This window comes from Anolis sagrei, chromosome 8 (assembly GCF_037176765.1).
Source record: "Anolis sagrei isolate rAnoSag1 chromosome 8, rAnoSag1.mat, whole genome shotgun sequence".
Classification (NCBI taxonomy): Eukaryota; Metazoa; Chordata; class Lepidosauria; order Squamata; family Dactyloidae; genus Anolis; species Anolis sagrei.
Genome location: NC_090028.1, coordinates 25,571,191 through 25,599,107, shown reverse-complemented (window position 1 = coordinate 25,599,107; position 27,917 = coordinate 25,571,191). Strand labels below are relative to the sequence as shown.

Below are 27,917 nucleotides of genomic sequence, written 5' to 3'. Positions count from 1 at the left end.
CCGAGCCACACTACAGAATAATAGCAGTATTGTCCGCTTCAGCAACCACCGTTGTGGTCTATGGTTTAAGGAAGAAGAAAGAAAAAGAAGAGGAGTAGGAGCAGAAGAAGAAGGGAGAGGAAGAAGAAAGAAGAGGAACAGAAGGAGGCGATGAAAGGTAGAAGAAGGACAAGCAGGAAGAAGAGGAGGAAGGGAAAGGTAGAAACAGAAAGAGGAGGAGGAAGAGTGGGAAGGAGAAGGAAAGAAGGAAGAAAGGAAGAAGAAAAGGGGGAAGAAAGAAGAAGAGGAGGAAGGAAGGAAAGAAGGAAGAGGAGGAGGAAAAGTAGAAGAAGGGAGAGCAAAAGAAAGGGAAGAGCAAGTGGAAAAGTAGAAGAAGAAATAGGATGAGGAAGAGGAGGAAGGAAAAGGAAAGAAGGAAGAAGGGAAGAAGAAAGAAGAAGAAGAGGAGGAGGAACAGGAGAAAAAGGGGGAGGCAGAAGAAAAATAGGATGAAAGAAAGAAGAGGAGGAGGAGCGACAGCAAGAAGAAGCAAAAGAGGAAGAATTGAGAAAGAAAGAAAGAAAGAAAGAAAGAAAGAAAGAAAGAAAGAAGAGGAATGGAAGAAGGAAGAGGAGGAGGAAAAGTATAAGAAGGGAGAGCAGGAGAAAAGGAAGAAAAGGAGGAAAAGGTAGAAGAAGATAGAGGATGAGGAAGAGAAGGAAGGAGAAGGGAAGAAGGAAGAAGGGAAGAAGAAAGGGGGAAGAAGAAGAAGAAGAGGAGGAGGAGGAGGAGGAGGAATGGAAGAAGGAAGAGGAGGAGGAAAAGTATAAGAAGGGAGAGCAGGAGAAAAGGAAGAAAAGGAGGAAAAGGTAGAAGAAGATAGAGGATGAGGAAGAGAAGGAAGGAGAAGGGAAGAAGGAAGAAGGGAAGAAGAAAGGAGGAGGAGGAGGAAGAAGAAGATGAAGAAGAAGAGGCGGAGGAGGAGGAGGAGGAGGAGGAGGAGGAGGAGGAGGAGGAGGAGGAGGAAGGGAAGAAGAAAGAGGAGGAGGAAAAGTATAAGAAGGGAGAGCAGGAGAAAGGGAGGAAGAGGAGGAAGAGGAAAGGTGGAAGAAGATAGAGGAAGAGGAGGAGGAAGGAAAGAAGGGAAGAAGAAAAGGGGGAAGAAAGGAAAAAGAAAGAAGAGGAGGACGAGGAGGAGGAGGAAGGGAAGAAGAAAGAGGAGGAGGAGGAGGAAAAGTATAAGAAGAAGAAGCAGGAGAAAGGGAGGAAGAGGAGGAAGAGGAAAGGTGGAAGAAGATAGAGGATGAGGAAGAGGAGGAAGAAGGGAAGAAGAAAGAAGGGAAGAAGAAAAGGGGGAAGAAAGGAAAAAGAAAGAAAGAAGAGGAATGGAAGAAGGAAGAGGAGGAAAAGTAAAATAAGGGAGAGCAGGAGAAAGGGAAGAAGGCAAGATAGAAGAAGATAGAGGACGAGGAAGAGGAGGAGGAGGAAGCGGAAGAAGAAAAAGGAGAAGAAGAAGAAAAGACGGGAAGAAGGAAGAGGAGGATGGAAGGAAGAAGGAATAAGAAGGAAAAGGGAAGGAGGAAGAAGAAAAGAAGAAAGAATAGGATGCAGGAGAGAATGAGGAGGAATGAAAGAAGAAAAGAACGTGATTGCCACCTTAGTCATAAACGCTATGAAGTATGATGGAAGATATCCATCCTCATATCTGAAAATACAAGAGAAGAAATAACAGGACTGCTTTCCTCCTAGGTTTTGATGGAACTATCCAGCAGCTGAATCCTCATCTTTACCTTCAGCACTTTGGACAACCTTTTTGATCTAAAATCTAAAATCAAAGCAGGAAAGGAAGCACTGTGTTCCCAAAACAAAATACTCCGGCTACCCTGTGATTTCTTGTTTAGGTGTAACCCGGAAAGGCACAAATCATAGAATCATAGAATCACAGAGTTGGAAGAGACCTCATGGGCCATCCAGTCCAACCCCCTGCTAAGAAGCAGGAAAATTGCATTCAAAGCACCCCCGCCAGATGGCCATCCAGCCTCTGTTTAAAAGCTTCCAAAGAAGGAGCCTTCACCACGCTACGGGGCAGAGAGTTCCACTGCTGAACAGCTCTCACAGTCAGGAAGTTCTTCCTAACAACCAATATGTGGAGATCAGTTTCCTTTTCCAGAGTCGTCTCATGAAGACTTTTCAACCTGAGGGGCTTTTCCAAAGCCGGAGCAACAATTCATCCATGAAAGGATGCGTTCCCTATACACATTTTGTGCTGCTCATTTAGTATAGCCAATTAGGATTCCATATAATATATGCCTGAAAGACAACATATAATGAATTGCAATCACGTTGGCTTGGTAGCAGTCATCAATCCTCCCCTTTGCATACAGTAAGAAAGGCAACCTATTGTATTAGCTGGGTTTCATTACTAAGGGTGTATCTACACTGTTGAATGAATGCAGTTTGACCCCACTTGAACTGCCAATGACCCAATGCAATTGAATGCTGGGAGTTGTAGTTTGGTGCATTCTTGAAAAGATCCAAAGGTCTTGTGAAACTATAACTCCCAGGATCCCATAGCCTGGAGTCAAAATATTGCTATGATTCAAAAACATGAGTGCTATTTCAAGATCCTCCAAAACAAGTCTTACTATGCTATTTTATACTGTTTATTTTGTTATTTTATATAGTTTGTTATGTTGTATTTTTGTTGTTTTTGTGTCTAATTATGTTGTATTATTTTTGGGCTTGGCCTCATGTTAGCTGCCCCGAGTCCCCTTTGGGGAGATGGTGACGGGTTATAAATAAAGATTATTATTATTATTATTATTATTATTATTATCTTATGCTAGAAGTTGTCCATAGAGTCGCACAGTTGGACCTGGGGATTGCAAGAGACAATAATTCAATTCCTGTATTCCTTTATCTGATTTATTATCGATCCACCTTTGGAGCTTTACACAAATCTACCAACTGTCAAAATATATGATCCTGTGCTTGGGTTGCTAGCCTTTGTGACGTAATCTATCAGACAGATGGCAAGCTATTTAACCTCAGCTGCCAAAACTAAGGTCACAACAACATCTGTTATAGAATTCCAATATGCTGATGACAACATAGTCTGTGCGCATTCAGAAGAAGACCTTCAAGCCACTCTAAACACCTTTGCAGAAGCATACGAGAAGCTCGGCCTCTCACTGAATATCAAGGAAACCAAAGTGCTCTTTCAGTGCTCTAATCTCTCTGCAATGCCAGAAATACAGCTTAATAATATAACACTAGAAAATGTTGACCATGTCCGCTCCCTTGGCAGCCACGTCTCTACAAAAGTCAACGTTGACACTGAAATACAACACCGCCTAAGCTCTGCAAGTGCAGCATTCTTCTGAATGAGGCAGAGAGTGTTTGAGGACCGGGACATCCTTAGGGAGACCAAGGTGCTTGTTTATAAATTGATTGTTCTCCAAACCCTGCGAAACGTGGACTGTCTACAGACGTCACATTCAACTCCTGGAACAATTCTATCAGCATTGCCTCCGAACAATCCTGCAAATCTCTTGGGAAGACAGGCGGACAAATGTCAGCGTGCTGAAAGAAGAAGAGAAGACCACCAGCATTGAAGTTTGTTTCTATATTGTTTTATATGGTTTTATACTGTTTATTCTGTTTTATATTGTTATTATTACACTGCCATTAAATTGTATATTTATGTTTTTGATGTGGATGCCATGGGGTGCCGATTTGAGTCCCTCTTCGGAGGTTGAGATAGGATAGGATATAAAAGCCATAAATAAATAAATAAATAAAGTGATGCTCCTACCCCATGAACTCTGCTAGGCTGAAGGCCATGTTGTCCAAATGCCCAAAGATCACTGTCTCCCAAAGCAGTTACTATACTCCCAACTGAAGAATGGTAAAAGGAATGTTGGTAGACAGGAAAAGAGACTTAAAGATGGGCTTAAAGCCAACCTTAAAAACTGTGGCATACGCATCGAGAGAGAACCGGGAAGCCCTAGCCCTCTAACTGGAGGTCAGCTGTGATCAGCAGTGCTGTGGAATTTGAAGAGACACAAATGGAGCGAGAAAGGGAGCAACGTGCCTTCCACCAGGAAACCAATGTCCTCACTCTGGGAGAACATGTGGGTCAAGAATAGGGCTCCACAGCCACCTACGGACCCACCACCAAGACACAACACTTGGAGGACCATCATCCTCGAATAATAATAATAATAATAATTATTATTATTATTATTATTATCTTTATTTGTACCCCGCTAGCATCTCCCGAAGGACTCGATGCAGCTTAGAAAGGCCAAGGCTTCAATAAAACAACAATACACATAAACCATAAAGCAAATCAAAACATTAAGCAATAACAGTAAACAGTAAAAACAATACACCGTAGCACAATAAAACTAAGGCTGGGCCCAGTGTAGATGGGTACAGATTAAAAGTGCTGAGTATGACAGTTGAAATATAAGGATTTTTGGGTAAGTGCAATGTGCGGACAATCTTAAGTCTCTAGTAAAGTGCTTTTGGGACATGTTGCTGGGGTTTCCTATTCTGGAAAGGCACACCGGAATAGCCAAGTCTTCAAGCGCTTCCTAAAGACTGCCAATTATTGTTGTTGTTGTTGTTGTTGTTGTTGTTGTTATTATTATTATCTTTATTTATACCCCGCAAAATCTCCCAAAGGACTCGATGCAGCTTACAAAGGCCAAGGCCACCACCAACAACAAAATACAAATATCACAGTAAAACTCATAAACAAATAATAAACGTAGGGGCCTGTCTGATGTCTTTGGGGAGGGCATTCCAAAGTCAGGGGGCTACCACAGAGAAGGCCCTGTCCCTCGTCCCCACCAACCGCACTTGCGACGCAGGTGGGATCGTGAGCAGGGTCTCTCCGGATGAACGAAGGGAGTGTGCGGGTTCATAGATGAGATGCGGTCACGCAGGTAGGCAGGTCCCAAACCGTTTAGGGCTTTGTAGGTGAGCACCTGCACCTTGAATTGGGACCGGAAAATGAACGGCAGCCAATGGAGCTCCTGGAACAGGAGGGTTGACCTCTCTTTGTAAGGAGCACCGGATAATGAAGGATCGCAAAGTAAGTAAGTAATGTAATTTCATCCGTGATTATCAAATCTGCAAAAGTCAAGCCCTATAAATGTGGAGAGCATGCAATCAATATATTGAATATCACAAGATATGAGAAGCAGTCAATGCTCAGAGCTGTGACTCCTTTAGCAACCTGCAGAAATGGGCCATGCATGAGCCCTGGCAACCGGATTCCCAAAAAGCCAAAGCTACTAAAAGATTCTCCTATCAAACGAAGGGAATGCTTTCCTTGCAAAGGCAGGCTGGAAATCAGGGCCTTCATCCATCTCTCCATCCATCCATCTATCTATCCATCTCCTTGAATGGGCTCCTGCTTAAAAGCTACACACAAAAACAGAGAAGCCAGGGAGTCTGCAGTGGCCATGAATAATTCAGGCCTTGCTCACCGCCTCCAGCCAGAGCCTGAAGAAGAGCGAGCCGTTTTGCCAATCAATTGCATCCAGACGGCAAAGCGAGGGGCTTCGGGAAAACATATATCTCTCCCCCTCCCGACCATTTCCAGGGATATCGATCAATCCTCAACTGGAGAGAAACACAGTGCTCTTAGTGCAAGCTGGTTGCGACTCTTTCAACAGATGTGCCAGTTTTTCTCCACTTCTACACCTGCAGGCCAGTGAATCCACTCTGGGTTGTAGTCCGAACTTTAAAAGGCAATGTCCAAAGTACCTAAAGTGGCCCAGGTTTATCCAAACGTTTTGGAAATCACTCTGACACCCCCAGGGTGCATCATCATCATCCTCATCTTAATAATAATAATCTATATGAATAAAAATGTAATGTTCGTTTGTGGGATTAACAGAACTCAAAAACCACTGGATGAATTGACACCAAATTTGGACACAAGACACCTAACAACACAGTGTATGTCCTTCACTCAAATAACCTGATTTTGTCATTTGGGAGTTGTAATTGCTGGGATTTATAGTTCACCTACAATAAAAGAACATTCCGAACCCCACCAACGATGGAATTGAACCAAACATGGCACACAGTTCTCCTATGACCAACAGAAAATACTGGAAGGGTTTGGTGAGCAGGGTCCTTTGGTTTGGGAGTTGTAGTTCGCCTACATCCAGAGATCACTGTTCACTCAAACAATGATGGATCTGGACCAAACTCTACACGAAAACTCAATATGCCCAAATGTGGAGTTTGGGGAAAATAGACTCTTGACATTTGTAGTTGCTGGGATTTATAGTTCACCTACAATCACAGAGCATTCTGATCCCCACCTAGAATTGGGCCAAACCTCTCACACAGAACCCCCATGTGGGCCACAGCAACGTGTGGCAGGGGACGGCTAGTAACTGGAAAAAATACTTTACAAAAAGTTTCCTTATTTTTTAAATTGTTGACCTGTGGACCAGTTGCAGTTTGTGCATCATCATCATCATCATCATCCTCTTCTTCTTCTTCTTCTTCTACTACTACTACTACTATAACATTCCTCTCTCAGAGAGACATTAGGACAGCGTTTCTCAACCTGGGGGTCGGGACCCCTGGGTGGGTCATGAGGGTGTGTGTCAGAGGGGTCACCAAAGACCATCAGGAAACAGTATTTTCTGTAGGTCACGGGGGTTCTGTGTTGGAAGTTTGGCCCAATTCTATCCTTGGTGGAGTTCAGAATTATTGTAGGTGAACTATAAATCTCAGCAACTACAACTACCAAATGTCAAGGTCTATTTTCCACAAGCTCCCCATTTGGGAAAGATTGGTCCAGTTTTCCAAGTTCAGTCCTGATCTATCATTATATGAGTCCACAGCGCTCTCTGAATGTAGGTGAACTACAACTCTAAAACTCAAGGTCAATGCCCACCAAACCTTTCCAGTATTTTCTGTTGGTCATGGGAGTTCTGTGTGCCAAGTTTGGTTCAATCCCATCATTGGTGAAGTTCAGAATGTTCTTTGATTGTAGGTAAACTACAAATCCCAGCAACTGCAACTCCCAAATGACAAAATCAATCCCCCTAAGCCCACTAGTATTCAAATGTGGGCATGTTGGGCATTTGTGCCAAATTTGATCTAATGAATGAAAATACAGCTTGCAAAACAGATATTTACATTACGATTCCTAACAGTAGCAAAAGTACAGTTGTGAAGTAACAACGAAAATAATTTTATGGTTGGGGGTCACCACAACATGGGGAACTGTATTAAGGGGTTGTGGCATTAGGATAGATAAGATCCACTACACTAGATATATATAAAGGAAGAGGGGCTCACCAAGGGCAAGATATATGGGTGGGATCCTTGAAGTGACTGGATTGACCTTGAAGGAGCTGGGGGTGGTGACAGCTGACAGGGAGCTCTGGCATGGGATGGTCCATGAGAGTCGGAAACAACTGAACGAATGAACAATAACAATATAATAGATTATATATATATATATATATATATATATATATATATATATATAATAAAGAGAGATTAGAAGTGTGTGTTTGTGTGTATACAGTGGGAGAAAAAGTATTTAGTCAGATACCAATGGTACAAGTTCTCCCACTTAAAAAGATGAGAGAGGCCTGTAATTGACATCATAGGTAGGCCTCAACTATGAGAGGCAACATGAGAAAATACATCCAGGAAATCACACTGTCTGATTTTTAACAAATTTATTTGCAAATTATGGTGGAAAATAAATATTTGGTCACCTACAAACAAGCAAGATTTCTGGGTCTCACAGACCTGTAACTTCTTAAGTAAGAGGCTCCTCTGTCCTCTACTCATTACCTGTAGTAATGGCACCTATCTGAATTTGTTCTCAGTATAAAAGACACCTGTCCACAACCTCAAGCACTCATACTCTAAACTCCACTATGGTGAAGGACAAAGAACTGTCGAAGGACACCAGAAACAAAATTATCGCCCTGCACCAGACTGGGAAGACTGAATCTGCATTAGGCAAGCAGCTTGGTGTGAAGAAATCAACTGTGGGAGCAATAATAAGGAAATGGAAGTGATAATCTCCCTCGATCTGGGGCTCCACGCAAGATCTCACCCCGTGGGGTCAAAATGATCACAAGAACGGTGAGCAAAAATCCCAGAACCATACGGGGGAACCTAGTGAATGACCTGCAGAGAGCTGAGACCAACATAACAAAAGCTACCATCAGTAACACCACGCTGCCATGGACTTAGATCCTGCAGTGCCAGACGTGTCCCCCTGCTCAAGCCAGTACATGTCTAGGGCCAACTGAAGTTTGCTAGAGAGCATTTGGATGATCCAGAAGAGTATTGGGAGAATGTCATGTGGTCAGATGAAACCAAAGTAGAACTGTTTGGCAGAAACACAACTCGTTCTGTTTGGAGGAGAAAGAGCGCTGAGTTGCACCCAAAGAACACAACACCTTCTGTGAAGCATGGGAGTGGCAACATCATGCTTTGGGGCTGTTTCTCTGCAAAGGGACCAGGGCGACTGATCCGTATACATGAAAGAATGAATGGGGCCATGTATCTCCTTCCATCAGCAAGGGCATTGAAGATGAAACGTGGCTGGGTCTTTCAGCATGACAATGGTCCTAAGCACACTGCCAGGGCAACGAAGGAGTGGCTTCGTAAGAAGCATTTCAAGGTCCTGGAGTTGCCTACCCAGTCTCCAGATCTCAACCCTATAGAAAACCTTTGGAGGGAGTTGAAAGTTCGTGTTGCCCAGTGACAGCCCCAAAACATCACTGCTCTTGAGGAGATCTGCACGGAGGAATGGGCCAACATACCGGCAACAGTGTGTGCCAACCTTGTGAGGACTTACAGAAAAGGTTTGACCTCTGTCATGGCCAATAAAGGATATATAAGTATTGAGATGAACTTTTGTTATGGACCAAATACTTATTTTCCACCATAATTTGCAAATAAATTCGATAAAAACCAGACAATGTGATTTTCTGGATGTGTTTTCTCACGTTGTGTCTCATAGTTGAGGTCTACCTATGATGTCAATTACAAGCCTCTCTCATCTTTTTATGTAGGAGAACTTGTACAATTGGTTTCTGACTAAATACTTCCCCCTATCTATCTCTATCTATCATCTATCTATCTACCTATCTATCTATCCATCCATCCATCCATCCATCCATCCATCCATCCATCCATCTATCTACACACACTAGCTGTGCCCTGCCATGCATTGTTGTGGCCTATAGTAAGAATTTTCAAAGTAGAGGTAGCTATCTGGACTATTATGAAAGAGAGGTACTTAGATATTCTATTCCCCCTTTTCCTTCCCCTTCCCCTTTCTCTCCTTTCTTCCTTCTCTACCTCTTTCTTTTATTCCTTCTTTCACTCTTTGGTTTCATCCTTCCTTCTCTCTTTCCTTCCTTCCTTCCCTCCCCCTTTCTTTTGTCTTTCTTCCCTCCCGGTTTCCTTCCTTCTTTCACTTTTTGTTTCCTTTTCTCCTTCCTTCCTTCCTTCCTTCCTTCCTTCCTTCCTTCCTTCCTTCCGTCTTTCCTTCCGTCTTTCCTGCCTTTCCTCCCCTTTTTCTTTCCTTTCTACTTTCTCTTCTTCCTTCCTTCAGTACCTCTTTCTTTCCTTCCTTCTCTCCCTTCCTTCTCTCTTTCCTTACTTCCTTCCACCTTTCCCTCCTTAATTCCTTCCTTTTTCCCTCCCTCCTTTCTTCTCCCCTTCCTTCCTGTCTGTTCTCCCCCAATACCATGGTAGAGTCCCTTCTAACTCTATTCTAGGAGTCTATTTAATATAGTAATATATAATAGTAACATTATATTATATAGTAATATATATAACAATAATATATATAATAGTAACATTATATATAGATATATAAAACAATAATATATATAATATAATATATATGTATTATATAGCAATATATATAATATATAAACTATTGTAATTTTATATATATATATATATAAATTAAGTTTATATATATATATATATATATATATATATACTATTAAGTTTATATTTGTTAAAATTGTTATTAATTTTAATTATTGTATTGTTTTATAGTGTTTTTTGCACTACAAATAAGATATGTGCAGTGTCCATAGGAATTCATTCACTTTTTTTCAAATTATAATCCGGCCCTCGAACAGTTTGAGGGACTATGACCTGGCCCTCTGTTTAAAAAGTTTGAGGACCCCTGATGTAGAGGCTTGCATTTTGCCCACCCAGCTTTGCAATGCAGTGAAGTAGTTCCGTGTCTTTGTCCCCATTATGCAGACGGGGAAACTGAGGCTGGCAGAGAGCAGTTCCATGGTCCCTGATCATCTCCAGATTTCATACCTCTCACTATCTAAACCAGGTATGGGCAAACTTGGGCCCTCCGGGTGTTTTGGACTTCAACTCCCACAATTCCTAACAGCCTACCGGCTGTTAGGAATTGTGGGAGTTGAAGTCCAAAACACCCGGAGGGCCCAAGTTTGCCCATGTCTGATCTAAAGAGTTCAAATTTGGAAAGATTCCCCTGATATTGCTCCAACTCATTTTCCCCACCGCCCTTCACTGTTTGTTGCTTCATTTCCAAGTGAGATTTGCATGAAAACACACACACACACACAAATGAGCACGACTTTGGCTGCAGAGAGCTCTCCTGCACCTGTTGCCTCTTCCATCCCAAAGGCAATGGGGAATGATCTCCATGGCAATCGCTTGGCACCACAAAGAGATGCTTCCAAAGGGACCTTCTGGTTTAGCCCTCTCTTCCAAATCCTGGCTAGGATTCTGTTGTAGAACAGCTTTTTGGGGATCATGTGGGAGAGGCGTCTCCAGTGTTGCATGTGGTACACATCCCTGCAAATGTGCCAAGGTGCATTGCAGCATTGCATCCAGGCCTCAGCCCTGACCTTTCCACAGGACACATATGGCACAATGGGGAAACGCGGAGCCACATTTAAAACATTTGGAAGTATGATGTCGAAGGCTTTCATGGCTAAAATCACTGGGTTGCTGTGAGTTTTTTTGGCTGTATGGCCATGTTCCAGCAGCATTCTCTCCTGACGCTTCACCTGCATTTGTGGCGAATGGCATCTTCAGAGGTTCTGTTGTAGAACTCCAATATGCTGATGACAATGTCACCTGTGCGCATTCAGAAGAAAGACCTACAAGCCACTCCAAACACCTTGCCAGAAGCATACGAGAGGCTCGGCCTCTCATTGAACATCGAGAAAACTAAAGTGTTCTTCCAGCAGGCACCAGCCAATTCCTCTGCAATGCCGGAAATACAGCTTAATGGTGTAACATTAGAAAATGTTGATCATTTCCACTACCTTGGCAACCACCTCTCCACAAAAGTCAACATTGACACTGAAATACAACATTACTTGATCTCTGCGAGTGCAGCATTTTTCCAAATTGAGCAAAGAGTGTTTTAGGACTGAGACATCTGTAGGGATACGAAGGTGCTTGTTTATAGAGCTATTGTCCTCCCAACTCTGCTATATGCCTGCGAGACGTGGACTGTCTACAGATGTCACATGCAACTCCTGGAATGATTCCATCAGCGCTGCCTCCAGAAAATCCTGCAAATCTCTTGGGAAGACAAGCAGATAAATGCCAGCATGTTGGAAGAAGCAAAGACCACCAGCATTGAAGCGATGGTCCTCTGCCATCAACTCCACTCGACTGGCCATGTTGTCCGTATGCCCGACCACCGTCTCCCAAAACAGTTGCTCTATTCCAAACTCAATAACGGAAAACGGAATGTTGGAGGACAGGAAAAGAGATTTAAAGATGGGCTCAAAGCCAACCTTAAAAACTCTGGCATAAACACTGAGAACTGAGAAGCCCTGGCCCTTGAGCGCTCCAGCTGGAGGTCAGCTGTGACCAGCAGTGCTGTAGAATTTGAAGAGCACAAATGGAGGGTGAAAGAGAGAAACGTGCCAAGAGGAAAGCGCATCAAGCCAACCCTGACCGGGACCGCCTTATACCTGGAAACCGATGTGCTCACTGCAGGAGAAGATGCAGATCAAGAATAGGCTCCATAGTCACCTACGGACCCACCACCAGGACACTGATCCTGGAAGACTATCTTACTTGGACAATGAGGGATCGCTTAATTGGAAAAATTGGATTGGCAGTGAAGCAAGTGGAGTGTGTGGGTGTATACACACACACACACACATCTGTGGAATAATGTCCAGGGTGGGAGGAAAAATCCTTGTCTGTTTGAAGCAAGTGTGAATGTTGCACTTGGCAAGTTTGATTAGCATTGAGTAGCCATGCAGCTGCAAAGTCAATCAGTGAGGGTGTCTGCATAGAGGTAGTGAAGCAAGTGTGGAGTTTATATATGTCCAGAGTGAGAGAAAGAACCCTTGTCTGTTTAAAGCAAATGTGAATGTTGCAATTAGCAAGCTTGATTAGCAATTGAGTGGCCTTGCAGCAACAGAAAGGAGGAAACCATGAAAATGAACAAAATCTCCTTACCAATATTTAAAAAACACTGGCTGTTAGGAATTGTGGAAGTTGTAGTCCACCTGGAGGGCCCAAGTTTGCCCCGGCCTGAGCTAGATTCAGCTTGGGAGAGAAAGAAGAGTTTGCCCATTGACAGAGAATGCCTTCTTTTGATCCCCTTTCTGAGCAGCTTCATAATCTGATTTATTTATCATGTCAGGAGTGAACCAAATAGTTGTATTGCATTAAAAACAAACAAACAAACAAAACACAAAGTTTGCAAGCTTGGTATTTGATTAAATGTCCTTTGACCAGTATCTGGCCACTTGGAGCGCCTCTGGTGTTACTACAAGAAGGTCCTCCATTGTGCACATAGCAGGGCTCAGGTTGCATTGCAGCAGGTGGTCTGTAGTTTGCTCTTCTCCACACTCGCATGTCATGGATTCCACTTTGTAGCCCTATTTCTTAAGATTGGCTCTGCATCTTGTGGTGCCAGAGCGCAGTCTGTTCAGCGCCTTCCAAGTCGCCCAGTTTTCTGTGTGGCCAGGAGGGAGTCTCTCATTTGGTATTGGCCATTGATTGAGGTTCTGGGTTTGAGCCTGCCACTTTTGGACTCTCGCTTGCTGAGGTGTTCCAGCAAGTGTAGATCTTAGAAAACTATTTCTTGATTTAAGTTGTTGACATGCTGGCTGGTACCCAAACTGGGGATGAGCTGGAGATGTCACTGCCTTGGTTGGTCCTTTCACTATTGGCTGCTACTTCCCGGCGGATGTCAGGTGGTGCAATACCGGCTAAGCAGTGTGATTTCTCCAGTGGTGTAGGGCGCAGACACCCCATGATAATGTGAAATGTCTCATTAAGAGTCACATCCACTGTTTTAGCCTGGTGAGATGTGTTCCACACTGGGCATGCGTACTCAGCAGCAGAGTAGCATACCGCAAGGGCAGATGTCTTCACTTTATCTGGTTGTGATCCCCAGGTTGTGCCAATCAGCTTTTGTATGATATTGTTTCTAGCATCCACTTTTTGCTTGATATTCAGGCAAAGAGATGATGGGATGGAGAAGAAGGGCAAGAGAATTGGACATGCTCGTTGCCAACAAGAGACTTGCCCAAGTAACCATGTCAAAATCCATACAAAAGAGAAACTTTTCCTAGTTCCAAAATACCGCCGTTGCATAATACATGAGGGCCAGAGACCTGGAATCAGTAAATGCAAAAGCCAGGAAATATGTTTCTAGCGAAACGGCAACGGTGGGCCATTTGTCATGGCTTTTATTTGCCCATCTCGGCCCGAATAAGGCCATCTTCATGTATATTTCAGCTCTCCGTCCCTTGCTCATCAGGCCCCTATCTGCAGAGACGGGTGATTGATGGAGGCAGTAATAGGATGTCAGGAGCAGGGAGGGAACTATTAGCCCTGGCAATTAAAGGCTCTGCCTCCAAATGGCCTATAATAAGCCCGGCTCCCCATTAACCCTCTGCCCCCAAAAGAAGACCCTATTTGACAGATCCCCAAAGCAACACATGCAATCTCTGGCGGGATGCGGCTTAAGGAGGAAAACACCTGCTCCAGACATCTTGTGCCACCAGACAGAACGCGAGTGCTGTGAATGGCAAACAGCCGAGAGGTAATTTTCAGGTGCCGGATGACGCGCAAACACCCGGGTTAATTGATGCTTGTTGCAGGAGGCGCTTTGGAGGGCATCCCTGTGGCATGCAAAGCAGCCCAGCTTCCATGCATCTCTCACTGGAAGACCGCCTTATAGACCGTCACAGACCCACGGCGTGGAATTATAGAAGAATTGGAAGAGGTCATCCAGTCCAACGCTATTCACCAGGCAGTAAAAGCACAATGGAAGCACCCCAGACAAATGGCCATCCAGCCTTTGTAACAACAACAACAGCAACCCCAAGGGCCATCCAGTCCAACCACCTGCTGCCATGCAGGAAAAGCACATTCAAAGCACCCCAGACAGAAGTCCATCAAGCCTTTGTAACAACAACAACAACGGAAACCTCAAGGGCCATCCAGTCCAACCCCCTTCTGCCATGCAGGAAAAGCACATTCAAAGCACCCCAGACAGATGGCCATCCAGCCTTTGTAACAACAACAACATCAACAGCAACCCCAAGAGCGATCCAGTCCAACCCCCTTCTGCCTTGCAGGAAAAGCACATTCAAAGCACCCCAAAAAGATGTCAATCAAGCCTTTGTAACAACACAACAACAACAACAAAAATAACGGCAACCCCAAGGGCCATCCAGTCCAACCCCCTTTTGCCATGCAGGAAAAGCATATTCAAAGCACCCCAGAGAGATGGCCATCCAGCCTTTGTAACAACAACAACAACGGCAATCCCAAGGGCCATCCAGTCCAACTCCCTTCTGCCATGCAGGAAAAGCACATTCAAAGCACCCCAGACAGATGGCCATCCAGCCTTTGTAACAACAACAACAACAGCAATCCCAAGGGCCATCCAGTCCAACTCCCTTCTGCCATGCAGGAAAAGCACAATCGAAGCACCCCAGACAGATGGCCATCCAGCCTTTGTAACAACAACAACAACAACAGCAACCCCAAGGCCTATCCAGTCCAACCCCCTTCTGCCATGCAGGAAAAGCACATTCAAAGCACCCCAGGCAGATGCCCATCCAGCCTTTATAACAGTAATAATGATGATGATGCTGCTGCTGCTGCTGCTGCTGCTGCTGATAAAAGGAACAACCTCAAGGACCATCCAGTCCAACCCCCTTCTGCCATGCAGGGAAAGCACATTCAAAGCACCCCAGACAGATGGCCATTCAGCCTTTATAATGGTAATAGTGATGATGATGATGATGATGATGATGATAAAAGGTGCAACCCCAGGGACCATCCAGTCCAACCCCCTTCTGCCATGTAGGAAAAGCACATTCAAAGTACCCCAGACAGCTGGCCATCCGGCCTTTTAATAATAATAATAATAATAATAATAATAATAATAACAACAGGAACAACCCCAAGGGCCATCCAGTCCGACTCCTTTCTGCCATACAGGAAGGGCACAATCAAAGCACCCCCGACGGATGGCCACCCAGCCTCAGAGGCATTTGCAGGTTCATGGAAAAAGAGGGCCATAGAATTAATGACTCTTAGAACTGGAAGGACCCCAGGGGACATTGAGTCCAACCCCCTTCTGCCATGCAGGAAAACCACAATCAAAACACCCCAATGGATGGCCATCCAGCCTTTTAATAATAATAATAATAATAATAATAATAATAATAATAATAAACAACAACAACAAGAGCAACCCCAAGGGCCATCGAGTCCAACTCCCTTCTGTCATGCAGGAATGGCACAATCAAAGCACCTCCAACAGATGGCCACCCAGCCTTTAAATAATAATAATAATAATAATAATAATAATAATAATGTTTTCTGCCCTTTTCATTTTCTGCCTACATTTCTCCTTGTTGAAAATCATTTGGTTTGTTTTGGCCCATCAGCTCTTTCATCTGTTGAGGTCATTTTGAATTAAGACCTCATCTTGCATCCTTTTATGTAAGGAACACATTGCTAGCCCTGGGTTTCATAATGAATTCTACACTGGAGAATTAAGGCAGTTTGGCACCACTTAAACGGCCATGGATTTATGGGGAGCTGTAGTTTGGCCTTCACTGGCAAAGAAAGAACTTGTAAAACTATAATTTCCATGCTTCTAACTATGGCAAAGGTGGTTTTGATGAAGAGTGAGCTATCAATAGCAAGCGACCAGTCTCCCATCTTTCCAATGTTTGATTCCATTCACAGAACAATGTAAATTAGGATACAGTCAAGTTCCCTTCCAAAACTTCATCAGGCTGTCAGCTCTTCTCTGCAGACTATTTCCATCCATTTCTCATTCACAAATGAGTTCAGGTCAAATAAATATTTAATCTTCTCATTTTCCACCCCAGAATTTAAAATATCAGTGAAAGAAAGACAAAAGAAAAGAAAAGAAAAGAAAAGAAAGAAGGAAGGAAGGAAGGAAGGAAGGAAGGAAGGAAGGAAGGAAGGAAGGAAGGAAGGGGAGAAATCAAAACAGAAGCTTTGAAGCACATTACTAAATTTCTACCTTTTTTTAATTAACCGAGTAAGAACTAAATTCTAAGGAAGAATATAAACCTAAACTAGTGAAAGTGAGAGATTGTCTCAACATTTTCATGGTTCAAGCTGCATAATGGGTGGGATGACTCAATATGGCAGCATTTCTCAACCTGGGGGTCAGGACCCCGGGGGGAGGGGTTCGCAAGGGGTCGGCAAAGACCATCAGAAAACACAGTATTTTCTGTTGGTCATGGAGGTATTTGTGTGTGCTTGCATATATATGTGTGTGTGTCTCTGTATGTGTGTGCATGTGTATATGTATATGAAAGTATGTGTATATGTATATTGTGTATATGTGTGCACTTGTGTATATGCATATATGTGTGTGTTGTTGTTCATTCGTTCAGTCGTCTCCGACTCTTCATGACCTCATGGACCAGCCCACGCCAGAGCTCCCTGTCGGCCGTTACCACCCCCAGCTCCCTCAAGGTCAGTCCAGTCACTTCAAGGATGCCATCCATCCATCTTGCCCTTGGTCGGCCCCTCTTCCTTTTGCCTTCCACTTTCCCCAGCTTAATTGTCTTCTCTAGGCTTTCCTGTCTCCTCATGATGTGGCCAAAGTACTTCAACTTTGTCTCTAGTATCTTTCCCTCCAGTGAGCAGTCGGGCTTTATTTCCTGGAGGATGGACTGGTTGGATCTTCTCGCAGTCCAAGGCACTCTCAGAACTTTCCTCCAACACCACAGCTCAAAAGCATCGATCTTCCTTCGCTCAGCCTTCCCTATATATGTGTGTATATATGTGTATATGTATATGTATATGAGTGTAGGTGAATATGTATGTGTGTATACATGTATATAAGGGCCCCCGGTGGCGCAGTGGTTTAAAGCACTGAGCTGCTGAGCTTGTTGATCGAAAGGTCGCAGGTTCGATTCCGGGGAGCGGCATGAGCTTCCGCTGTCAGCCCTAGCTTCTGCCAACCTAGCAGTTCGAAAACATGCAAATGTGAGTAGATCAATAGGTACCACTCCGGCGGGAAGGTAACGGCGCTCCATGCAGTCATGCCGGCCACATGACCTTGGAGGTGTCTACGGACAACGCTGGCTCTTTGGCTTAGAAACGGAGATGAGCACCACACCCCAGAGTCAGACATGACTGGACTTAATGTCACGGGACTACCTTTACCTTTATACGTGTATATTTGTGTGTGTTTGTGTATATACATGTGTGTGTCTGTATATATGTATATGAATGTATGTGTATATGTATATTGTGTGTTATATGTGTGCTTGTGCATATGCATATATGTGCATGTGTGTGTATATATGTATATATTTGTGTGTACTTGCATATGTGTGTGTGTGTGCCTGTATGTAGGTGTGCATGTGCATGTGTATATGTATATATGGTTCATTTTGGGGGTTTTTTAAGTCCGTTCTGCTGGGGTTTTTTGTGTGTGTGTGTTTTTTTAGGGGTGATGGTCACTTGTTGGCCTGATAGGTGTCTTGTGTCCAAATTTGGTGTCAATTTGCCCAGTGGCTTTGGAGTTGTGTTAATCCCACAAATGAACATTACATTTTTATTTATATAGATTATTTATTTACCGCATTTGTACGGGCCCTTGGCTATGGAACACCCTCCCCAGGGATATAAGATTGGCTCCCTCCCTTCTTTTCTCAGCCAGAGGCGACTCAAGGCAGTTCACAGTCGGCAGCAATTTGATGCCATAACAAGTATGAAAATACAGTTAAAACAATTATAAAAACAATTCAACATTTAAAATGTAATATAAAAAGCAAATATATCTGTAAAAACAAGATCCTCGGCATCTCCTTACTAAAATCATTGTCCAGTTGCATAGTCAGTCATCCCATATATTCGTTTACGTCTAATTATCCTCCAGTAGAAAAAGCTTGCTCAAAGAGCCAGGTCTTAACCATTTTGTGGAATGTTAGAAGGGAGGGAGCCAATCTTATATCCCTGGGGAGGGCATTCCATAGCCAAGGGCCCACCACTGAGAAGGCTCTGTCTCTCATCCCCACCAAATGCCTCTGTGAGGAAGGTGGGATCGAGAGCAGGGCCTCCCCGGATGATCTTAAAGTCTTAGATGGTTAATAAGGAGTTTTCTGGGGCTGAGAGCATATGCTTTTTCCAAGCTCACCAATTGAAAGTCAGCTTCTTATAATTTAGTTTGTTTAAAAGCAAACATGGAAGGCTGCGGGTGAAAAATAAGCTGTTTGGGTGTGCTTTGCTGCACTCAAGACATTTTCCTCTGTATTCCCCTTCCTTTTTCCTGTCTGAATCAGTCATTTTCCTGATGCCCTTGATAGCGTTCCATTAGAGGTGACAGATGGCAGGAGATGCAACTCCCTCTCCAGATGTTAATTCTAAGTTGCAATCTGTAAATAACATGCGGAGATATAATATTCCAGAGACAGGGCTGGCATGGCAGGAGGGCAGCTTTGCTAAAGAGCCAGAAAGTATCAACCATATCGAGAAGATCCTTGAAATCTCAAGATGGATACGGTGGGCTTCTCTTGCAATTTTAGAGAATGGCTTTGCATCTATTCAGTTGCCTAAGAGTGGAAGATGGTGAAATCCACCAAAAAGACCTCCAGCGCAATGGATAGAGATGTTGTATTGCAGTGGTTCTCCACCTTCCTAATGCCGTGACCCCTTAACACACTTCCTCATGTTGTGGTGACCCCCAACCATAACATTATTTTCGTTGCTACTTCATAACTGTCATTTTGCTCCTGTTATGAATCGTAATCAAAATATCTGATATGCACGATTTATTTTCATTCACTGGACCAAATTTGGCACAAATACCCGATACCTCCAAATTTGAATACTGGTGGGGTTGGGGGGATTGATTTTGGCATTTAGGAGTTGTAGTTGCTGGGATTTGTAGATTACCTACAATCAAAGAGCATACTGAATGCCACCAACGATGGGATTGAACCAAACTTGGCACACAGAACTCCGATGACCAACAGGAAATACTGGAAGCGTTTGGTGGGCATTGACCTTGAGTTTGGGAGTTGTAGTTCACCTACATCTAGAGAGCACTGTGGACTCAAACAATGACAGATCTGGAGCAAAATACTCAATATGCCCAAATGTGAACACTGGTGGAGTTTGGGGAAAATATACCTTGACATTTGGGAATTGTAGTTGCTGGGATTTCTAGTTAACTTACAATCAAAGAGCACTCTGATCCCAGCCTACAATAGATCTGCACTAAACTTGGCACACTACCTACATTACCAACATTGAATACTGGTGGGATTGGGGAGGGGCTGTTTTTGAATTCTGGGTCTTGTAGTTCACCAACACCAAAAATGAAGAGGACAGGTGCCTAAAGGGTTCCTATGATCATCAGAAACATGTGTTTTCTGATGGTCTTTGGCGACCCCTCTGAATCCCCCCTCATAACCCCCCCCCCCGAGGGAGCCCCCGGTTGTGCAATAGGTTAAACCCTTGTGCCGGAAGGACTGAAGACCGATAGGTCGCAGGTTCGAATCCTGGGAGAGCACAGATGAGCTCCCTCTATCAGCTCCAGCTCCCCATTGTGGGGACATGAGAGAACCCTCCCACAAGGATGATAAAACATCAAAACATCCGGCTGTCCCCTGGAGTCCCGACCCACAAGTAGAGAAACACTGGTCTATCTAGTTGCAAATGGGGCACTATTATCTGCTTGTGTTATATCTATGTACCTAAGCAGTTGAGGATGTCTATCTATATTTCTTTCAATCATCTCAGGACTTGAGAATGTCTATCTATCCACTTTTCTGTCTATGACCCTAAACAACTGAAGATGCCTGTCCATCTGGTTGGCTATCTATCTGTCTGTCTGTCTGTCTGTCTGTCTATCTATCTATCTATCTATCCTTCTTCTGTCTTCCTTCCTTCCTTCCTTCTCTCACTCTCCATCCCTCTACCTACCTATCTATCCTGTCTTCCTTCCTTCCTTCCTTCCTTCCTTCCTTCCTTCCTTCCTTCCTTCCTTCTTTCCTTCCTTCCTTCCTTCCATCCATCCATCCATCTCTCACTCTCCATCCCTCTACCTACCTCTCTATCCTGTCTTCCTTCCTTCCTTCCTTCCTTCCTTCCTTCCTTCCTTCCTCCCTCCTTCCCTTCCTTCCTTCCTTCCTTCCATCCTTCCTTCCATCCATCCATCCATCCATCTCTCACTCTCCATCCCTCTACCTACCTATCTATAATGAGCTTAAGCAATTGGTGATCTCCCTCCCTTCCTCTTTCACTGAGCCTAGCTATTTGGGGTGAAACTTGCTACAATGGCAAAACACATTCACCACTGTTAGCCCACCAAATTTCAGATCATTTCACTTATCTACAGATTTTTGGTGAATTTTCAAAATTGTTATAAAAAACATTTTTAGTAATATAGAAAATATGTTTCTCTTTTATTTGCTGTTTAATTGTGTGGTCTTTACTTTGAAAATAGTTCAAAATAGTTCAAAATAAAGGACTGATGGATGCTTTCTGATGCTGATGCAGTCTGGGAAATGTAGTTTATTTATTTTATTTATTTATTTACGACATTTATATGCTGCCCTTCTCACCCCGAAGGGGACTCAGAGCGGCTTACAAGGTATATATACATACAATATATTATATTATTAGCATAGTACAATATCAGTTTTAAATACTGCTATATTATACTATACCAATTATATTGTAATATTATTAGTAATATTACATGTAATATAAATATATAATAATAATAATATATTATTATTATTAGTATTATATTGCATGTAGTTAGGACAGGGCTTTCTGAATTCTTTGGTATATGGCTCCTTTCTTCCCAAACTACATTTCCCAGAGTTTCCAGAAATGCACTGTTCCCTCTTTTGCTCACTGCTAATACTGAGACTGCATTAATTTCACAGAGGAATGGCAAGGCAGACTTTGGCTTTGCTTCCTTGACTTGCATTGAATAGGAAACTGACTTTGGGAGTGTTTCGAGATTTACAAAACGAAAACAAAAAAAGCATGGGGTAAGTTTTGATTCTAAAATAATTGGTGTGGGCCACACAAACGCTTCCGATATGGCTTCCTACTTACAAAACTTCCGATTTTCTTATGATTTCCAAAATTTCTGATTAATTTTTTTTTGCACATGCCTACTATCTATCTATGAGGCTAAGCAATTCACAAAGTCTGCCCATCTGTCTAGTCTGCTAAGAAGTTGAGGCCATCCAGGGTCAAGTTCAAGCTTACAGGAAGATCTTGAGCTGAATCTGGGAGTCTCATAACATTGGCCTCGAGCAAACCTGTCCTGTTGCAAACAGAAGCCCTGTTCTAATAACACATCAATGATAAGAGTCCAGGTTGAATTGCATGGAAGTTGGCAGTGACTAGATTTTGGAGAACATTGCCATATCACAGCTATGGATGACCAGGTGGACCTTTGTGGGAGCTTTGTGGGACCTTTGGGATATTATTCTTGGCCTTTGAGCGGTGGAGACGAGGATCTGGATTCTGCTGGTGCAATTATTCTCTCTGTCCCAAAACACATAAAGGCACAACCTGTTGTTTTCATTGTAAGCGCTGGTCCACGGGCAAGATCTCGTTGCCGTGACAACCACCAGGCTCGGCTCTGATTAAGACTTCAGGTCCCGTCACCTTCCTCCCAAAAAGAGAGATTTGGTTTCCTAATCTCAGGCTTGTTTTCCTTTGGGCATAGCACTCCATCCTTTGCCTAGCCCTCCGTCGCGACATCTCTCTCTTATCCCTCCAAAAGATCCATGCAAGATCAGAGAGACACATGCATGCATATCTATCCAAACAGAAAAACCGTACAATATCCATCTTTCTTTCCTTTATTTCATTATCGAGACAGTGAAGTCGAACATGACCTCCTCCCCCATAAGAGATAGTAACTTATAGTTTTGCTAAGGGCAAGGACGCCAGGCTGGATAATAATGGTTAAGCCTTGGTCAGTTTGGTGTGTATCATTTAATCAAGGCTTTGTGCTCTATTTTCATATGTCTACAGCAGAAAGTAACCAATTTATTACTGAAAATCATGCCACAAAAGTATTTGAATTTTCCCACCTGAGGCACACCTGGGCTCCTGATGGTCCCCCATCTCACAAACAAGGGACTCTCTTCCCCCCTCATGGATATATTTCCCTTTATGGACCTTCCTATGAATAATATGAACTATGGACACTGGGGGAAGGTAGTTGGGTTTACTCTCTGTATTATGATTTCTATATTTTCATATTTTCTCCTGTATTTCTATATTTCCCCTCATGTTTCCTGACCTTGCCCTGAACCCTTTGCCCCCTTTGCTCCTTGGGGGAAATCTACAAGGAAGCTGACCTGCCTCTGGAAAAGCAATCAGCAATCATGAAAAGACCCTTATCTTTGGACATTCTTTGCATGGACAATATTTATTATTTATTTCGAGGTTTTATATACCGACCCTCTCACCTTCAAAGAGGGATTCGGACCGGTTCACAACATGTGTTAACATACAAAAAATATACAATAACAACACAATGCCACTTCATTACACGATTAAAATATCAGCACCATACACATTAAAATATTAACATCCTAGTTAAAAGAGCCAAATCGTCCAACACCATCACAATCACATTCATCATCCTCCTTTCATGTGGGCAAAGAATTAAATCAGTTGTCAAATGCCGCGTTCCACAACCAGGTCTTTGTTAGTTTCCTGAACGTCATGAGGGAGGGGGCAGTTCTAATCTCTAATGGCAGGGAGTTCCAAAGTCGAGGGGCCACCATCGAGAAGGCCCTGCCCCTCGTCCCCACCAGCCGTGCTTGTGCAGGCGGAGGCACCGAGAGCAGGGCTCCTCCAGACGATCTTAGTGGTCTTGATGGTTCGTAGGGGAGAATACGTTCGGAGAGGTAAACAGGGCCGGAGTCGTTTAGGGCTTTATAGGTTAACACCAGCACTTTGAATTGTGCTCGGAAGCTAATCGGCAGCCAGTGGAGTTCGAGTAACAGCGGAGTGGTGTGCTCCCTGTATCCCGCACCCGTTAGTAATCTGGCTGCCGCGCGTTGTACTTGCTGCAGCTTCCGGGCAGTCTTCAGAGGCAACCCCACGTAGAGAGCGTTGCAGTAATCTAAGCGGGATGTAACCAAAGCGTGTACTACCGTGGCCAAGTCAGCCCTCCCAAGGTACGGACGCAGCTGGCGCACAAGTTTTAATTGTGCGAATGCTCCCCTGACCACCGCTGAAACCTGGGGTTCCAGGCTCAGCGATGAATCCAGGAGAACTCCCAGACTGCGTACCTGTGCTTTTAGGGGGAGTGTGACCCCGTCCAACACAGGCTGTAACCCCGTACCCTGTTCGGTCTTACGACTGACCAGGAGTACCTCTGTCTTGTCTGGATTTAGTTTCAATCTGTTGTCCCTCATCCAGTCCGTGACAGCGGCCAAGCACCGGTTCATGACCTGAACAGCCTCCTTAGTGGCAGGTGGAAATGAGTGATAGAGTTGGACATCATCTGCGTACAGATGACATCGCACCCCAAAACTCCGGATGATCTCTCCCAACGGCTTCATGTATATGTTAAACAACATAGGGGACAGTATTGAGCCCTGCGGGACTCCACAGTACAATGGCCGAGGAGTCGAGCAGGAGTCCCCTAGTGACACCTTCTGGGAGCGACCCTCGAGAAAGGACCGGAGCCACTGCAAGGCAGTACCCCCGAGACCCATTCCCGTGAGGCGTCCCAGAAGGATACCGTGGTCGACGGTATCGAAGGCCGAAGAGAGGTCCAGCAGAACTAACAGGGACACACTCCCCCTGTCCAGTTCCCGGCGCAGATCATCAACTAAGGCGACCAAGGCTGTCTCAGTACCATGTCCCGGCCTAAAGCCAGACTGTGACGGATCTAGATAGTCCGTGTCCACCAGGAATTCCTGGAGTTGCGAGGCCACCACACGTTCCAGGACTTTGCCCAAGTAGGGGAGATTGGAGACTGGCCGAAAGTTGACGAATTGAGTGGGGTCTAGTGATGGTTTTTTCAACAGCGGTTTGATGACAGCTTGTTTTAAGCTGGCTGGAATCTTGCCTTCCCGAAGGGAGGCATTAACCACCACCTTTACCCACTCTGCCAAACCCCCTCTGACTTCTTTTACCAGCCAGGAAGGGCAGGGGTCTAGGATGCATGTGGTGGGCCTCGCCTCTCCCAGAACCCTGATGACCTCGTCGAGTTGAACAGATCGAAACGAATCCAACAAAACTGGACAAGCAGATGCTTGAGTTACATCCTCAGAGACTGCAGTTAATGTGGTGTCAAAGCCCACGCGGATCAAAGCGACTTTGTCCGCAAAGTACTGAGCAAATGCTTCACAGCGCGCTGTCGAGTCGTCAGGGGACCCACTCAAGGTGGGATTCAACAACCCTCTGACTACTCGGAACAGCTCTGCCGGACGGTTCCTTGCGGACGCAATATTGGCCGAGTAGAAAGCATTTTGCGCGGCCTCTATTGCCGCGCCATACGCCCTTAGATAGAGGCATAGGCGTGTTCGGTTTGACTCGCTGGGCTGTTTCCTCCACACGCTCTCTAGCCACCTCTTTGTTCGCTTTAGCTCCACCAGCTCCTCGTTGAACCAAGGGGCCGGTTTCGCTCGGCGACTTAAGAGGGGGCGCTCCGGAGCAATCGTGTCTATTGCCCTAGTCAACTCCCTATTCCAGTGAGCGACCAGGGCATCGACAGAATCACCATCCAAGGCAGCGGAAACATCCCCAAGAGCCATCAGGAGTCCTTCTGGATCCATAAGCCTCCTGGGGCGGACCATCTTAATGGGTCCACCACCCCTGCGGAGGTTAGAAGTTGCAGCAAGTCTAAACTTGATCAGGTGGTGGTCAGTCCATGGCAAAGGGGAGATTGATAACTCCTCCACACCGCCACCTTCTTCCCAGCCCTGACAGAAGACCAAGTCAAGTGTGTGTCCAGCACAGTGGGTAGGGCCAGATATTAATTGGGACAGCCCCATAGTTGCCATGGAAGCCATGAAGTCCTGAGCCGCTCCTGAAAGAGTGGTCTCTGCATGGACATTGAAGTCCCCCAGCACTACAAGCCGCCGTAATAGTAAAGGAAATCCTTTTGTCTTCGGAGTTGGGCCACCATTAGGATTTCTGTTTAGCAGACTTTTTAATCATAAAACAATGGGGGGAATATGACCTTAGGAAAGTCCTCTTTTCCACCAAGCTGTTTTTCTTTCAAACTTCTCCACAAAGAACTTCCACCCAAGTCTTCCCCTTTGTGTCATATCTGATGGCAACAGGAAAACCCGGATTTCTTTAACATATGTTTATTGCCTTCACTCATGAACTCAATAGAATGGCTTGGCTGGCAGACCCCCCATCCGGATCTCGCTAACCCTCAGGGACAATCTTGTCATAATCCAATCCAGAATGCATTGTCTCCCTTCATCCCGCCTCCCTCCCTTCTGATTTGCTGGAGCGTCAAGGGAGCAGGAGCCTCCTGATAGGCTCTGGCACCCCGTGAAAGCCCTGTGATTGGCCCTGATGCATGGAGGATGGCCAAGCCTCCTCCCAGCTGCCTGCGCGTCAGCCAATCCCCTTCAAGCTGGGCGGGAGGGGAGAGTGGGAATTTTGAAACTCACAACTCTGTATTTTTTATAAAAATTGCCTTTGCTTCTGTAACCACATGCTCTGCTTGGCAAATGATTGCTGCTCTGCATCCTTTTCAGCTGAATCGCAAATAAAACATCTCGGTGGCAATCCTTCAACTTGGTGAGACCTTTTATTGGGCAAAATCAGGGATTGGGTGCTTCTCTGTCTCGCCAGGGAAAAAGAACTCTTTGATGAGTCTAATTGGTCTCTGCCTTCTGGCAAAGACCCCTAAATTCCTGCTCTATAACAACAGGACTTCTCAATGTGCAGAAAATAAGGGTGGGTAATATTACCTACACTGTAAAATGAATGCAGTTTTAACAACACTTTTCACTGCTCTGACTCAATGCTATGGGAAATTGGAAAAGTGTTTTGCAAAGGAATGTTGGTGCCAAACTACAAATCTCATTATTTCACAGCATGGAGAAAGTGGTGCCCAACGGCATCCGTTCCACAGTGTAGACGCATCCTTAAATGGCTCTTCCCTCATCAAATAAGCAGGATTAATACTAAGGCTTTATCCAACTTCCTGGATGAGGGCTTTGTTTGTTGTTTGTCGTCAAGTCAACTTCGACTTATAGCAACACCATAAAGGAGAGACATTTGAGTCACTCACTCCTAAAGTCTTGCAAATGCTTGCCTTAAAGGAGCCCATCCATTTGCAATGCAACATTTTCCTGTTTTCCTACTACTTTACTAAGCATTGTTGTCTTTTCTAGTGCTAAGAAGTGTTCATTCCAGGATTGCTGTAGAACTCATTCATTTTGAATTCAATGGACGAGAGCCTTCAAGCAGAAATTAGAAGTTACACATCGAACATACTATATGGAAATGTTACACAAGTGCATCCAGACACAAAATGCGCAAGCAAAGGCAAAACTCGATGCATTTGTGTACCAAAGTGTGCATTGCACACCTATGTACCATGTGCACCCATGCACAATGCATGTCCATGGACAATTTGCATGTTCAGCTCCACATTTACAACCAGAAGAAGAATAAGAAGAGGAGGAGGAGGAGGCACGAAATGTGGAACCCAATGCATTTGTATACCAAAGTGTGCATTGCACATCCTATGCATCATGCGCATCCATGCTCAATGCATGTCCACGGACAATTTGTGTATTCAGTTCCACATTTACAATCTGAAGAAAACACCAAATGTGCAACCCAAATGCATTTGTGTACCAAAGTGTGCATTGCACATCTATTGTTCTGTCGCCGCTGGGCTTGAAAACAGGACATGCAACTTTTAACATGCTTTAAAAAAAAAGTATGTGCAACTTTAGCTCAACAGGAAGCCAGGGGGCCCTTAGAGAAGCCCTTAGAGAATTTTCCCCCATTAAACAGTCTTTAGAAGACTTGAGCTTAAATACAACAAAGTCTTTTATTGATGAACAATTAAACAGAAACTTCGTTTGTATTCAAAGGTTAAACAAATGCTTCCAGGTTTCAAACAACTGGTGGCTTCTAACTGTTTCTTTGCTTTACTTCCAAGGAAAATCCCTTTCTAGCTCCTCCCAGGCTAACTGTGAACCTAGACCTGACTGATGTGGATCCACTACCGGGCTGAACTGCGTCTCAAAACAGAGTGGACGTACCAGTAGGCCTGTAGTCACTTAGCTGGAGTTCTTTGTGTTTAAAGCTGTTATTCCCTCCGAAATTCCTCAGGGCTGTAAGGCTGTTTCCCTGAAATCTTTGGGAATCTTTAGATGCTCTTAAGACTGTTCTCCCCCAGGAAGTCTTAAGGG

At 44.4% G+C, this 27,917-nt stretch overlaps 1 protein-coding gene across 1 annotated transcript in view; it reads right to left on the bottom strand.

Annotated features, from left to right (window-relative positions):
• JPH3 (junctophilin 3) overlaps positions 1–27,917 on the bottom strand; it is a 116,327-nt gene that overhangs the window by 16,435 nt on the left and 71,975 nt on the right. The window lies entirely within an intron of this gene.